General features: G+C 38.2%; 1 protein-coding gene across 4 annotated transcripts in view; it reads right to left on the bottom strand.

Annotated features, from left to right (window-relative positions):
• ADAMTSL1 (ADAMTS like 1) overlaps positions 1 to 15,102 on the bottom strand; it is a 1,002,857-nt gene that overhangs the window by 761,361 nt on the left and 226,394 nt on the right. The window lies entirely within an intron of this gene.

Below are 15,102 nucleotides of genomic sequence, written 5' to 3'. Positions count from 1 at the left end.
GTCCAGAGAGAAGCAAGCAGACTGACTTTCCCAACATATATTTAGAACATATATTTAGTAAATATCAAAGCCCAGACCAAAATGTAGATTTCTGGATGCTAGTCCCATGCCCTGTCCACCTCATGGTTCCAGTGTTCCTCTCCCCTGTTTGGGTTATCTCCCTGCATATTGGCAAGTACAGAAATCATAAGAAATCAAAACTGGCCACAAACTCAACAAACCAGCAGTGAAATGTAGCCATTTTTCAAAGTGGGCTGCTACTGAAAACACAGTGCAGGAACAAAATATCCGATAGCTTTCTTCTCCTACATGCTCAACAGACCATAAACATGGGGTAAAGAGTTCATTTCTGGATGCCAAATTCAAGAGGATAACTGACTTACCAACAATTCCTAAAGAAAGAATGCATGATGGTGCCTATCTGGAAAGTATATGACAATCAGCTGAATTAATTAAGAGCATTTTGACTGACAGCAGGAAGGAGAAGATTTGATAGTGGTGCCTGAAGGGTGGCTTCTGAGACAGCAGAAATTTACCTGCCTAGGTCCAGTCCTCAACCTTTCCTGATGTTTATTTTCTTTCCACCTACTTGCTCCTTACATTCTGACATCTGACTTTTCTGCTCTCTCCAAGCTTCCAAGACTGGTCTTTCACCCACTTGTCCTTTGTCTTTATCCCTGATGAGTACATGTTCTCTGAAAGTCTCTTTCTTTGGTTTATATCATTGGGAATAATTTTTTTTAATCCTCTTGCCATTCCTTTGGTTTCTCATTTGGTGGCTCATTCTTTGCCCCTCACCCAATAGCCATAGGTGATCCCGAGCTCTGTCCATAAGCATCTTTTCTTCTCTCTTTTGTTTCCTGCGTAGGATTCTAGTTAGCTATCAGAGAGTCAGCCATCACTTCTGGACAGATGATTTCAAAACCATATAAAGAACCATGGCTGTTACATAAGCATGTTCAGCTGCATCTATACTTTGAACTTTGGGGTGCCTTCTTCTTGGAATGCCCTCTTTCTATTTCCTTGTACAAAAATTGCATCAATCCTTAAAGAATACTTTTTTATGCCTCCTCCTCATCCTCTTTCAGCACCTATAATCCCACTGAACCCACAAAGATCCTGCTCTTATAGTTGAGATATAGAATCATGGGACCTGGTTGCCTTAGCTTAACCCTACTGCTATTTGATTTGGGTAAATTACTTAAACGGGAACTTAGGTCCTGTATGTGAATGGGGGAGTATATTACTACTTTCTTTACAGAGTTGTGATGATCACATGGGCTAACATATGAAAAGTGATTTGTAGACTATAAATTGCTTTACAAACAGAGTTTGGTAGTATCATTACTACAAGGGAGTTTTTTGACAGTACGAGCTAGCAGAGTATGTCCAGTCAAATAAATTAACATATTCATCTTGACTTACACTCTTGGCTGGAAAAACATGTGGACACTCCAATATAAACAGGTTTGGGGAGGGGGTGTAGGAGACACATGTCATAATTTATTGAGATATGAGTCTTGGCACCTCATTTTTAAACAAAAACAGCATATTATTACTTCTGTAATGGCATGCATTTTTATCTCTCTTGTTGTCATTTGGGACCTTGTCTTACATCTTCAACTGGGCTGTAAAAATATTAAGGTCAGTGATCCTAACCTATTGATAATCCTGCAAGTTCAAAAATAATACCTTGAACTTAGTATGTGTACAATATTTGTTGAAGTAAATGAAAATAAATTGGCATATCTAATTCCAGGAAAGTGAAAATCAGCCATAACTTATTCCGATAAAAACAGATTTTTTTTTTTTCTCCAAACGATTAAATATGGTGTCTTGAGCACGGAATTGGCAACTTGGTAGTTAACAAAGACTCGCACTGTAAGCATTCACCCAGGAGTTAAAGAAAACACTTAGATGAATTCTGAGAGTGCTTCTAGCAAATCTTTGGATTAATTAGCTTAAATTTATGCAATTATTTCTGCTGTCATTCCCTACCTACTCTGTAATCATAGACATAGGTGTTCAGCAATGGTGGCAACAATTACTTTCCCTACACCACAGCCTTGCAAAGGTATTTTTTGTTTTGTTTTGTTTTTGTGTTTGTTTGTTTAATTTTTGTTTTATTTTGTTCTTGCATCTTTGGAGCATTTTCTCATTTCTAGGCATCTGAATAATGTGGCGTCTTTGATCATGTGTTGGTATCACAGATGATGGATAATTCACATACCTTTGAATCTATTTATTCATTAAATACATGGACTAGCTAATGCAGACAATACTATAATATACTATCTATACTTAAAGATTCTGAGTTGAATGATTTTAATGCTGACCCCTGAACCCACATTTCATATTTGGTCAGCCTTTTTTCTTATTCTCCTCTGGGGCTCCCATTTCAACCAGTCACTTTCCCTTCTACATGAATGCCATTGTTTTCTTTTTAACAGAAAAAAATAAGTCCCCTATATGCAAATACTCTAAAATGACTGCCTTCCAAAATTACATGCCCCTGTCCCCATGTTCCCTTTGGTCTCATACATTAACATGTCTTTCCTCTTGGCTTAGAAGACTCTCCTCAACCTATACCCTGAATTCCATCCACTGTTGTCCCCATAGGGATTGTGTTCCATTGTTTATTACTCTTTCTTCTCCCTATCCCCCACACAGTGTCATTATTTATCTTCAATTGACTCTTTCCTCTCTGTGTTCAGAGATATTTAAGAGAAGGAGAAGGAAAAGAAAGGACAAATGAGAGAGGGAAAATATGTCTCTTCTTGACTGTACTCTTGTATCTAGTATTCAACATTTTTCATTCTTCTCACAGCCTCTTTTCTATAAACAAGTTTTCATTACACTTAATGGCTCCACAAGCTTGATAGACAGCAACCCTGGATTTCAATATTACTCAACTGAAATTTCTCAGGCCAAGGTTATCAATGACTTTCTAGGTACCAAATATAATAGGCTTTTTCCAGTCTTCAAGTTACATTCATGAATCATGACCTGGTTAGCTTGAAACTATCTTCTGTTTTACTTTTCATGACTGCAAATCCTTCAAATTCTTCTCAATCTCCTCCATGTTTTAATACTCATCTACCGATCTCTTCAATCCTTGTGTCTTATTCTACAAGTTTTTTTCTGTAAGCTTTTTTATGATGATGGATTTAGACAGCTCTAATGAAATGAAAACTTTTTTTTCTGAGAAGTGTCTGTTCAGATCCTCTGCCCATTTTTTAAAAATTGAATTTATTAAGGTGACACTAGTTAACATAACTATATAGATTTCAGGTGCCCAGTTATACAATACATCTCTGTACACTGTGTGTTCACCGCTCAAGTCAAGTCTTTATCCATCATCATTTGTGCCCCCACACCCTCCTCCATCCCCTCTACCTCCCCTGCTCCCACAATCGTCAAACTGATGTCCTTGTCCATGAGGTTGTTTTTTTTTTGTCCTTTTGTGCTCATCCCTCCTCCTCCTCTCTGAACCAGCCTCCCCATGGCCCCCTCCCCATAGCTGTCTGCCTGATCTCTATGTATGTGTTTCACAACTTTTAAATATATGTATCTGTAGCCCAAAATTCAAACACATGCACCCAGTTACCTATTAAGAATCTCCAATCAAATGTCCCATAGGTACCTCCAACAGAATATTTCAAAGAGAAGTCATCATTGTGTCTACCTCTTCCAAATATACTCCTCCAGAAAACTTTGCCTATACTGGCACCACATCCTCCCATGTGTCCCAAGCCAAAAACCTTTCAGTCTGTCTAGAATCTTTTTTTTCTTTCCCCTATATTACACTGATTGCCAAATTCGACATTGCTCTCCTCTGAATGTCTTTTCCTACTTAGCCTCTCCATCTCCAGGTTTGGCGACTTGTCCCCTAGAGTACCACTCTTCTCAGTAGTCTCTGTGTTTTTAATCCTATTTCTTTTTCAGTCCAACACCTGCACTGATGCTAGAGTGAGTTTTCTAAAAATCAATTCTGAGCATATCTCTCTCTGGCATGACATACTTCACAATTCATTACCTTCTACATGCAGATTCTCAACTTTTAAAGCTGATCAGAGGTCTAATTATAATATAGGAAGTTTAGGAGGTCTGGTTGGGACCTGAGGTTCTGCATTTCTTTCTTTTTATTTGTATTATTATGTGAGAGGCGGGGAGGCAGAGACAGACTCCCACATAAGCTCTGGCCAGGATCCACCCAGCAAGCCCACTAAGGGGCGATGCTCTGCTTGTTCAGGGCTGCTGCTCCATTCCTGACAACCAAGCCATTTTAGCACCTGAGGCAGAGGCCATGGAGCCATCCTCAGTGCCCAAGGCCAACTCACTCAAACTACTTGAGCCATGGTTGCAGGAGGGAAAGAGAGAGAGAGAAAGAGAGAGAGAGAGAGAGAGAGAGAGAAGGGAAAGAGGTTGAGAAGCAGATGGTCACTTCTCCTGTGTGCCTGACCAGGAATCGTACCTGGGACTTCCACATGCGGGGTTGATGTTCTGCTGAGGCAACTGGCCAGGTTCTGTATTTCTAACACACTCCCTGATGATGCCGAGTCTGTGATCCAGTGCTCATATTTTCGGTAGCAAGGTTCCACAGATTATAACCCAACCTCATTTTTAAGTCACCCAAAGCCTTTTTGTTGGTCCTCTAATTACCACTGTAGCCTCTTCTCCAATTCTTTCTTCTTTGCTTTTAATGCTCCAGCAACACAAAATGGCCTGTGACTTTCCAAACACAACACAATCCTCCATATACCTACACTCAGTTCCATTTGCTCTGCATGCCCACCTATAAAAGTCTGTTGGTTGATTGCTACTTAGCTGAACTCTATTTTGGCAAGTTTGTCTCCCCACCAGACCAGGAGATCCCCGAGAGAGCAGTCTGGTTCATATTCGAGGGCCTAACCCAGTAGAGTATCCCAGCCTTGAGGTGCAACTCACCAGTTCTATTTGTCTATAGCAGAAGCCTCTTAAAATTTCCATTGCTCCTTACACAATTCTTGTGGAGAACATGTTAATAATCATAAACAAAAAACTCAATGAGATGAGTATATATTTTTTTCAGAGGTTGAAACAAATTCTACAGTGGGAGTAGATGAGGAAAAGGTCTATACTATAAACACAAACTGCATATAGAGTTAGAGCCTATCTTATATTGAATCAACTAGAATTTAGACAAATTTATCACTAATAAAAATATTTTCATGTTTTTCAAATTGCTTCACCAAAATCTTTCATTTATATGTGCCCCCTGAGTATATTACTAAATGTGTTAAATGTGTCACCCATTACAAAATGGATAATAGTGAAGGGTTAGCTAATGAGTCATTTGAAGGTTCTGCTTATTAATTGTTACAGCTCCATTGCCTGGAATCTAATCATCAACTATTATCAATGCCCTAAAAAAAAGTGAAAAAAGTAAATACTTATTTTCTTATTAAAAGTAAGATTCCTTAGAATGTCATAATTGGCCTTTCCTGTCTTTCTTAGACAGAACTCATGGATGCTTCCAGCATTTTGCTCACTCTTCATAAATGTTGCATATTTTAATTATATTTTTGCAGATCCCATTTGACTTAACGTTAGTATCTGACCTTGACTTTAAGAGGCATTTTTGCTTCATAACTACCAAATAAATTCCTGTACTCTGTTAATCATTTTTTTGTTCTGTTAGTGAAGTGTGGATGACTGAATGTTAAATAAACATTCTTTTTCAAATGCAAACTGAAAATAGGATGTTCCATTTGTTTATACTATGTAAACATGAAAAAATGTGAGTTTTTTCTTTTTAGTTTCAAAAAGCCCACTCCCTTCATTTTCAAAACTATATATTTTTTTAAGCTTAGAGTTTGTCATGTTTTCTGTTGTGAAAAAGCTGCAATATCATGAAAGATTTTAAGCCTTCATTACATTAGTGAAACAGATTTTCATTCTTTACTACCTTATTTGTTTCAACAGATATTTATGTAGCTTCTTCTATGTTGCGAGAGCCATGCCAGGTACTAGGGGGAGTAGACCATGATCTTATACCCTTACAGTCTAGTAGGAGACATAATGGTAGGTGACCATGGTAGGTGTGTAATTATACTTTATTGGTTTTCATTTGCATTTCCTTAAGGCATAGTAATAACAAAATGCTAAAAAAAATAAAAAATAAAAAAAAGGAAAATCTGCTATATGGAGATAAAAGCACCATACCTTAGATCTATATAAAATAAAGAAATGGAGTAATTTAAAGGATGTTGGCATGTCCTCTGAGAACTGCCAAGCATCATTTTCATTAGCAGACTTACTCACATATATGTCTGAAGCCCAAATGATGAGTAGAACAGCCTCAAGATAACAATTTCTTTGATTGCTTTGGTCTTTTGGAATGATATCAGGGATCGGTGAATCAACAAATAGCAACTGAGCCTCCACTCTGTGTATAAGAAAGTCCTATACACACTCTATGGAAAGTCCTATTCCACTTGCTGGGTGACTGCGAAAATGAGACTTATGAAAGGTCAAGCATATCCATTTCTTGGGTACCTTCCAGTGTCAACAGCAGTTAGGAAAAGGAAACTCCCAACAAGTATGTTTGTTCTATAATAATACAGGTAGACTGACTGCAACTTAGTCACAGGCAATGAATGCACTGATGGAAACCAACACTGTCCAAGAGGTGCTTGATGATGAGCTATTCTACCTCCTCATTCTACTATCTACCACCTTTCTTGTTCTGGTTACTGAAACTTTTTCTCCCCGGATTAACTGAAATACTTTGCCATCTCTTTTCAATCTGTAGTCACTACTTTCTTCAAGACTATTTATTGGATTTCTAACTTACATCAAAAATCGGTCTCAGCATTATACAATTAGAATCTTTTCAAATCCCTACAAATGATCCAAACAGTTTTAGTACTATTATTTTGTTTTATAGTTGATAAAAATAAGTTTCAGAAATGTTATATACCTTGTATAACAGTACAGCTGGGTTTGAATACAGGATTGTGTTTTTCTTAGAAATTAAGGCATAATGTTCACTTAAATAAACACTCCTGAACACCTAAGTACCTGAAAACACTGACAGAAGCTGTAAATAATTCTAAGGTAAGATCCCTGCTCTCAAAGAAATAGAATGTAAAAAATGAAGGGGAATAGGGAGGTGTTCCCAATTTGCTTTGTTTTTGTACTAAATCACCATAAAAAGCTACACACTAAATTTTGTTTTAATATATATAATATAAAAGGACATTTTTATAAATTGTTTTCAATAATATAGAAGCATATAGAGATTAAAAGTAGAAATCTCCAAAAGACTTGAATCCTAGAACTTCATTATTTGCAGATAGCACATGATCAAAAATTATTTGGTCTCATTGTGGTGTATCCACCATTATAGTATTATATAGAATACACAAACTTAAAATATCCCCTGTGCTTTACCTATTCAACCCTCGCCCTCCACCAAAACCCCTAGTAACTATTGATTTGTCTGCCAATTTTTACACTTTTGCCTTTTGGAGAATGCTATATAAATAGAATCACAATATTTAGCCTTTTTAGATTGGCTTCTTTCACTTAGAAATAGGCATGTAAGAGTCATCAATGTTTCTGCATGGCTTGAAAGCTCATATTTTTTTATTGCTGAACTATTTTCCATCCACCTATTGAAGGATTTAGCAGTTGCTCCCAGATTTTGACAACTATGGATAAAGCTGCTATAAAGACTCATCTGTAGATTTTCATGTGGACATAAATTTTCAAATGGATTGGGTAAATATCTAGAAGCGTGATCACTGGATCATACAGTAAGACTCTGTGTAGCTTTGTAAGAAACTGCCAGTCTTTCAAAATTGCTGCTATAGTTTGCCTTCCTACTAGCAGAGAAGGAGGGTTCCTGTTGATTCGCAGCCTCTTCAACAATTGCTATTGTTTGATTTGTTTATTTCAGTCATTCTAATAGGTGCGTAGTATAGCTCAGTTTTAATTTGCTTTTCTCTAAGGACAAATAATGCTGAACGTCTTTTCATATGCTTATTTGCAATTTGTATATATTTTCTGTGTGATGTCTATTCAGAGCTTTAGCACATTTATGTTGAGTTTTAAGTGCTTTTCACACATTTTAGATTTAAGTCCTTTATCAGATGTATGTTTTGCAAATATTTTCTCGTAGTCTTTGCTTTGTTTTTAGATTCCTTCAGCAGTGTGTTCTGTAGAGCAGAAGCTTTTATTTTAACAAAACCCTGCTTATCAGTGTTTTCTTTCATGGACTATGCTTTCTATGTTATATCAAAAAACTTATCACTAAGCACAGGTCACATAGCTTGTCTTGGAAGTTTTAATCTAGAACTTCATAATTCTGCATTTAATATTTAGGTCTATGACCCTTTTAGAGTTAATTTTTGTGAGGTCTGTGTCTGGGTTCATTTGCTACATATGGACATATAATCCAATGTTAGTATGAGTAGAATGAAGAAATTGTTGTGGGTTATAAATAGTTATTAATATATTAATAAATAAAACCAATATGATTATTAAAATGTCGCTGTGTTTGTAAAGCACTAGGAGGCATTAACATAAGCCATTTAAAAAGAAACTGAGGCTCAGGAAATGTAATGATTTACTAAAGCCAGCCATACCTGGTTCTCAAAGAACTGAAAATGGTGGCAGTGGTTACTATACATAACACATAATACCTATTATTCAAGAAGGCTCAAGTTCTTTGTTACTACTACACTTCACAGTTTTGTTTGTCTTCTAGTCTTTTCTGTCCTCAACACGCCACTTTAACATACACATACCACTGAGAGCTCTTTCACCTCTTTGGTTGTTAAAATAATCAGGATATGCCTAAACAACTTAGCATTGTAAACCCTTAGCTAGAATGAGGCTCATGCCTTTTCTTTTTCTTTTTTTAAAAAAAATTTTATTGATTAATTGATTTTAGAGAGAAAGAGAGAGGAAGAGAGGGAGAGAGGGAGAGAGACAGGAATGTCAATCTGTTCCTATATGTATCCTGTCTGGGAATTAAAGCAGCAATCTCTGGGCTCAGGACAACACCTGAACAAACTGAGCTATCCAGCCACGGTGAGGCTCATGCCTCTTCTAACTTGAAAAGCGGCTCTCGCAGCCTCTGTTGGGACACCCCTATTATCTATGGGTTTGTGTCCTCAGGAGGCAGCCGGCTGACCTGCCAGCTCCAAATATGAGGGGGGAAATACATTTATTATCACATTGAGTCAGAGTTCATCTCCATGTGATGCCACCAAAGTCCAATCATTCCTAAACACAGAGAACATCCTCAGCCTGGTATTTGGAAGGAGCACCGACTAAATGAAAGCTCCCTAGGTACCGGCCTGAGCTGGTGCATTTTGTCCCCATAGTCTTAATTCAGTCATTTATAACAAAGCTTTCAAATTCTCTGCTTCTAAAACAGCTAGTAAATTTGCACACACACAAAAAAAAATAGTGTTAAAGAACCAAAAATAAAAGTAAACAGTGGGAAAACACCTGGGAGTAAGAAAACAGTAGGAAGGATGAAAGGGGCATTGAACTAGGAGAAAGAGGGTTGAAATAGCCACGTTTGTCTAAGGTCAGCCATAAAGAGATACATACAATATAATGACACATGACATCGCTTCCACACCTTCGCAGAAACTCCATTCTCCAAATTTGTCTTTGTAGGAAGTTCTAACTCTCAAAAGCAGGAGTAATTCTATTCTTTTGTCTGCTCACAAGATGATAAGAAGTTGCACAACACACAGATCCAAATAGCACTGTCTTTCCCCAAGGAATCTTTTACTCAGCTGTTAAATATTCCCACCAGAAATCTTTTCGATAGTCATAAAACATATTTCATCTTCCCCTTCCCCGTTTTCCTATAGAAATCAAATTAACTGTCCCCTCAATGGCAGCTCCCTCACTTCTTTTAAAACTCTGAAGGAAATGTGGCTTTGTGCAGATTATTTTCATTCCTCTAACATCTATAATGAAAGAGTCTGTTTAATGTATTCATTGAAAGAATTATTTAAGCTCCAGTTCAGCCCTTCATTATTGCCGGGAATAAAAGAAACAAAAGGTGATTTGCACTTGAGAATTTGCAGCATGAAGTGTCTGTTAAACAAAACCAGCAGCAACCATCCTCTTGAGCAGACACAGGGCAGGAATGGGACCCTTCTATAAAGCATGCACACGCCTACCCTTGACCCATGGGTTTGAACAAGGGAGAACGCCAATATGATTCTTTTGGCCAGGGTGACAAAACCCGGCTTGGAAAAACACAAAAGCACATGGCAGCTCTGAGATTTGCTGCTAAGCAACATTGCCCTGCTGCCCAGCCCCTACGCCCCACCACCATAGAAAATAAAGTGACGTGAAATTACTGACTGTGGGAAAGGAAGATGGACTCAGGATGGGGAGAAGCTGCAAACCTGCTCTTTCCAATCTTTCAGTTAGAGCCAGTTGACCCGAGCGCATAAGTAATTGCTAAATGAAGGAGAAGGGGACTTGCTTCTGAGGCACACCAGGGACCCTCTGAGCACATGCTGTAGGTGGAAGACGGCAATCCTGAGTATCAGCATAATGAGCGTGAACTGGTGGCTCTGGCTCCATTCTCCCAGAAGGCAGCAGAGAGTGGATGGTGTGGTTAAAACCCTCTATGACAAACTTGATTGACCATAATCAATTCTCCTATATCCAGGTTCAGTGCCACCCAAAGTTAAAGTGAAACTGAAACTGCCACCTGCAGACATCATCATCTTCATCCCAGCCAGTATTTACTGAGCCCCTGCTGGATTCCAGAACTACACTAGTGCTTCATGGACCTTGGCTCATTTCATCTTCAAAATCATACCAGAAGTAAGCATTATTTGTCCAATGTTATAGATTAGAAAACTAATGCTCAGGAAGTTTAGGATAAGAACTAGCTAGGGCAGGATCCGAATTCATGCATATCTCATTCCAAAGTTTGGAGTTTCTTACACTCCTATACCTTGTAGCATGAGTCCCTGGCATTGGTCATCTGTTAGGAAGGTGACTTCATTGTGGTTTTCTTTTTAGAAATGTAGTACAGTGATGCAGGTAAGTTCATAGATTCTAGGCTCCCTTGTTTCAAAACCTAGCTCAGCCTCTTGCTAGCTGAGGAATTTTGGCTAGTTTTTATCTTCTTTGTGCCTCAGTTTCCTAAGCTGCATCCACTTTACAAGTTGTATGTGAGACTGGAATGAATGGCTGAGTTCGAAGCCACTAGGTCGGCACCTGGCACGTAGAAGGCACTTATGATATGTTTGTTCTTATTGTCTGCCTTCTATGAATCTGATGAAAAAAGGGACAAGTCATAGCAAAGTGGAGAAAATCACTCCTGATGCTCAGGGTTTTCTGAGAGAAAAGCATAATGTATTACCAAAAAAGCACAGATTTTATAGAGAAAGTTGGAAAATACCAGCACCAGCTTAGTCCTGTCATGTCATTGCTTTGAAGGTCTGACGGTCCGGAGCTACACTTGTGGACAGAGCCAATCAATTTGGAGTCAGGCAATCATCTTGCCAATTTATTTTACATTGTTGTTAAAACATCTGTTAGTCAAGAATTATTATACAAGAAGTGAGGAAGAGTTCCTGAGGACAAGAGGTTAAGTAACTTGCTTAGAGGTTAAATCAATAGTCAGACTAAACGCAACCCATAATCCCCAATGCTCAATCACTCCCCTTTCTCTTGGGTCATGTTTCTCTCTTGACTACATTCCCAGCTACGTTTGAGGTCAGTCAGTCAGTCACACTTCAAATCGTCGAGGAGGAGGGAACCTTTCCCATAAAAATATACCGGTTGAGTCAAGATGAACCAAAAGCCATTCATGCTAGTTTGTTATTTAATTTTTATTGTAATCAAGATTAACATGCATGCAGCCTGACAAATATCACCAGTTTGGCTTTAACTTAGTACTTGCTCTTACCACCACCACCCCCTCCTCAAACCCCACCCAAAACAATTGGGATTAAGAATGCTTACACAGCCTGACCTGTGGTGGCGCAGTGGGGTAAAGCGTCGACCTGGAACACTGAGGTTGCCGGTTCAAAACCTTGGGCTTGCCTGGTCAAAGGCACATATGGGAGTTGATGCTTCCTGCTCCTCCCCCCTTCTCTCTCTCTCTCTCTCTCTCTCTCTCCTCTCTCTCTAAAAATCAATAAATAAAATATTTTAATAAAAAAATTAAAAAAAAGAATGCTTACACAGAACCATTCTCAAGGATCCAACCAGCTTCACTAGGTTATACAGAGAACCATTGCACTGAAAATGAACTAGGATTGCATCATTTGTTAACACTCCTGCTCATGGTTGTGTCAGCAGCAAGTGGGACAGAAAACAACTCTAGCAATCTAGGGATGGGGGCTGGACTGCATCATAAGAGAACATCATAATCCTAGCTTCAGTCTTCAAGATGGAAAAGAGTTACACTTAGAGTGTAGCCATCCCAAGATTTCACCATGGGTTTGCTAGACCCCTGCTGTAATTAAAAAGGACTCACTGTACTCAAGTTGTTTGTACAAACAATGTGATTTCTAGTATGTGTTAGCAGAGGGAGCCTACATGATTGACCCCCACTAAAAATCCTTTGATGCTGAAGTATCTACAGGACTTTCCTGGAAGACAATATTTCATATGTTTCACTACTTGTTGCTGGAAGAATTCAGCTCATCCTGTGTGACTCCATTGGGAGAGAAGACTCTTGGAAGTTTGCTCCTGTCTTCCTCTGGACTTTGCCAGATACACCTTTTCTCCTTATTAACTTTACTTGTAGCACAGCTGTGAGTACGATCAAATGCTGGGTTCTGTGAGTTCTAGCAAATCATCAAATCTGAGAATTGTCTTGGGAATCCCCAATACATAGTTTGAAGGAAAAAAATAAAAAACTTTTCTAAAATCTTAGAAAATTTTCCAAAGTCAACTGTATTCCTCTTTGGCCTCAGACTTTTATTCAGCACTTTGGTCATTATTGTCCAAGCCTAACCTCCCTATAAGGTTATTGATTCCTTAAGAGTAGGCTGGAGCTTTATTCAGCTCTCTGTCACCCAGCTCAGTGCCTTACACAAAGAATATATCTATTGAAAATTGGTACATAAATAGATGAATGCCACTTAGATATTTTCTTCAATTACAATGCCTGGTTCAAAATTCATACATATTTGATCTGTATGAATGTGAGATCATTAGCATCTTCTAAACTTCCAGAAACTAAAAATTCCATAAGTATCCAGGGACAGAAAAAGATACAAACTTGTGTGATTAGCTGAAGACCATAAGAAATAAATAAGGAAGAATCACATTTCAATGTAGAGGAAGAAATGCAGGATTTATTTTTGAAACTTTCTTATGTAGAACTCAAATTTTAAACTTCAGCCTAATCTCAGTGGGCAGAAATTGTTATCTCCTGCAGAGAGCTTGTCTTGAGTCATGAAGTTTTTACAGTTAAGATATTGCCCACACAGCAAGTACATAAAATAACTAGATTTATCATTTTTAGAAGGGTTATATAACATATATTCAGTATCTATTAATTCATGATTTCCTGGTCATGTAAAAGTTGGACAGAATTTCTTTCCTTAGGAGGATTCTCATCAAATAGGATTAAAAACTCTTCTATGGATGTTCAAGGGGTTTATCAGAATAGGGAGATTAGAAGAAGGCAACAGAAGAAGGTTGGCTTCACTTTTATTTGACGCTACTCTATATTAACAAGTTAGGAAGCTTTCTTCCATCACAATGAAGACATTCTTAATGCTTTTAATTCTCTGACAAGTGATGTCATCAGTTTTGCTTTAAGGTACAGGGACTGTGTAGAATTGGGTGTACATGCCCAAGTTCTCCCTTTCCTGCCATGAGGGGAGAAGAAAAACTCTAATATTAACTTAGGGAGGAGTCTATGCCTTCTGAATACTGAACACAGAAACCCGGTGGACAGAAGTCTGCCTTCCAACACCGCATTTAGAATGAAAATATCATTAGATCCAAGTTTTGCTGCATCAGTGAGTCAGTTGGTCACAAGACCATAAAATGTTAGAGCATCTTATCTTGCCCTTTATCTTTCAGCTAAGAGAAGAACTGAGATTCAAACAGATGAGATGATTTCCCCCAAAGTTTCGTAGTTCCTTAGTGACAAGTATTAGAGTAGCATCCATGACTCCAGGTGCTAAGTGTTTTAGTGCATACACATATATGCACACGTACACACACACACACACACACACACACGCAATACATACACACTCTCAACGGTACACACACCATACTCATGAGAACAGGTTCAAGGCTATGGTGCAAACCATTTGAGGCAGTGTTAGCTCTAAGGTTTGGCAATTTGACCACTCATGACAAGAACACTTTAAACTAAACAATCTCACTGGAAAACTGGTACTCCGGCAGGAGTTAATGAGGATGCTGCCAAAAGCACAGCTCCACCTCCTTCCTTCCCTGGGATGCCTAACTGGCTTGCTCTATCTCTGCTGTGCCTCCTTTTCTTATCCAGGTATATTGAAAACACTCATAATATGAAAACACTTGTTTTCAAAGCCAGTTTCTCACAGGTGGACCCTCCCAGCAGAAGCTGTGGTTCACATGAGTAGCCAGACACAGCTTCTTTGTATTCTCTATAGCTGGAGGTTGCTAGTTTTATTAAAAACTTCAAAAAACTTATTTTGAAAAAGCAAGTAACACAAACTGAAAGCCTCCTCACATTCATTATTCCCTAAATTTAACATAGCCTACCTTAAAAACATTAGGTGCTAGTTACATGGGTGAAGAAGAAGAAGTAATCAGAGAGATATCTATCTAGGAAAAATATAATTGTTTTATTTTAAAACATAAACATGATTTTGATTTATTTTAAGAAAGCTCTGGAACTATAATAATTATAATTACATAAGTCTCTCCAAGTTACAAAGCAATTTGAACAAATTACCTCATTTCATTTAATGGTTTTGACAATACTCCCATTAGGCATGTTTTATCACCCCTATCTCACAAAGAAGGAAAATGAGGTTGGGAAAATTTAAGTTGATTGCCCAAGAACGTGTAGCCAGCAAGAGGCACAGCAGGAACCCAAACCCAACTCTAGCA

The sequence above is a fragment of the Saccopteryx leptura genome, chromosome 2 (assembly GCF_036850995.1).
Source record: "Saccopteryx leptura isolate mSacLep1 chromosome 2, mSacLep1_pri_phased_curated, whole genome shotgun sequence".
In the NCBI taxonomy this organism is placed as follows: Eukaryota; Metazoa; Chordata; class Mammalia; order Chiroptera; family Emballonuridae; genus Saccopteryx; species Saccopteryx leptura.
This window is presented reverse-complemented; position numbering and strand designations above follow the sequence as displayed.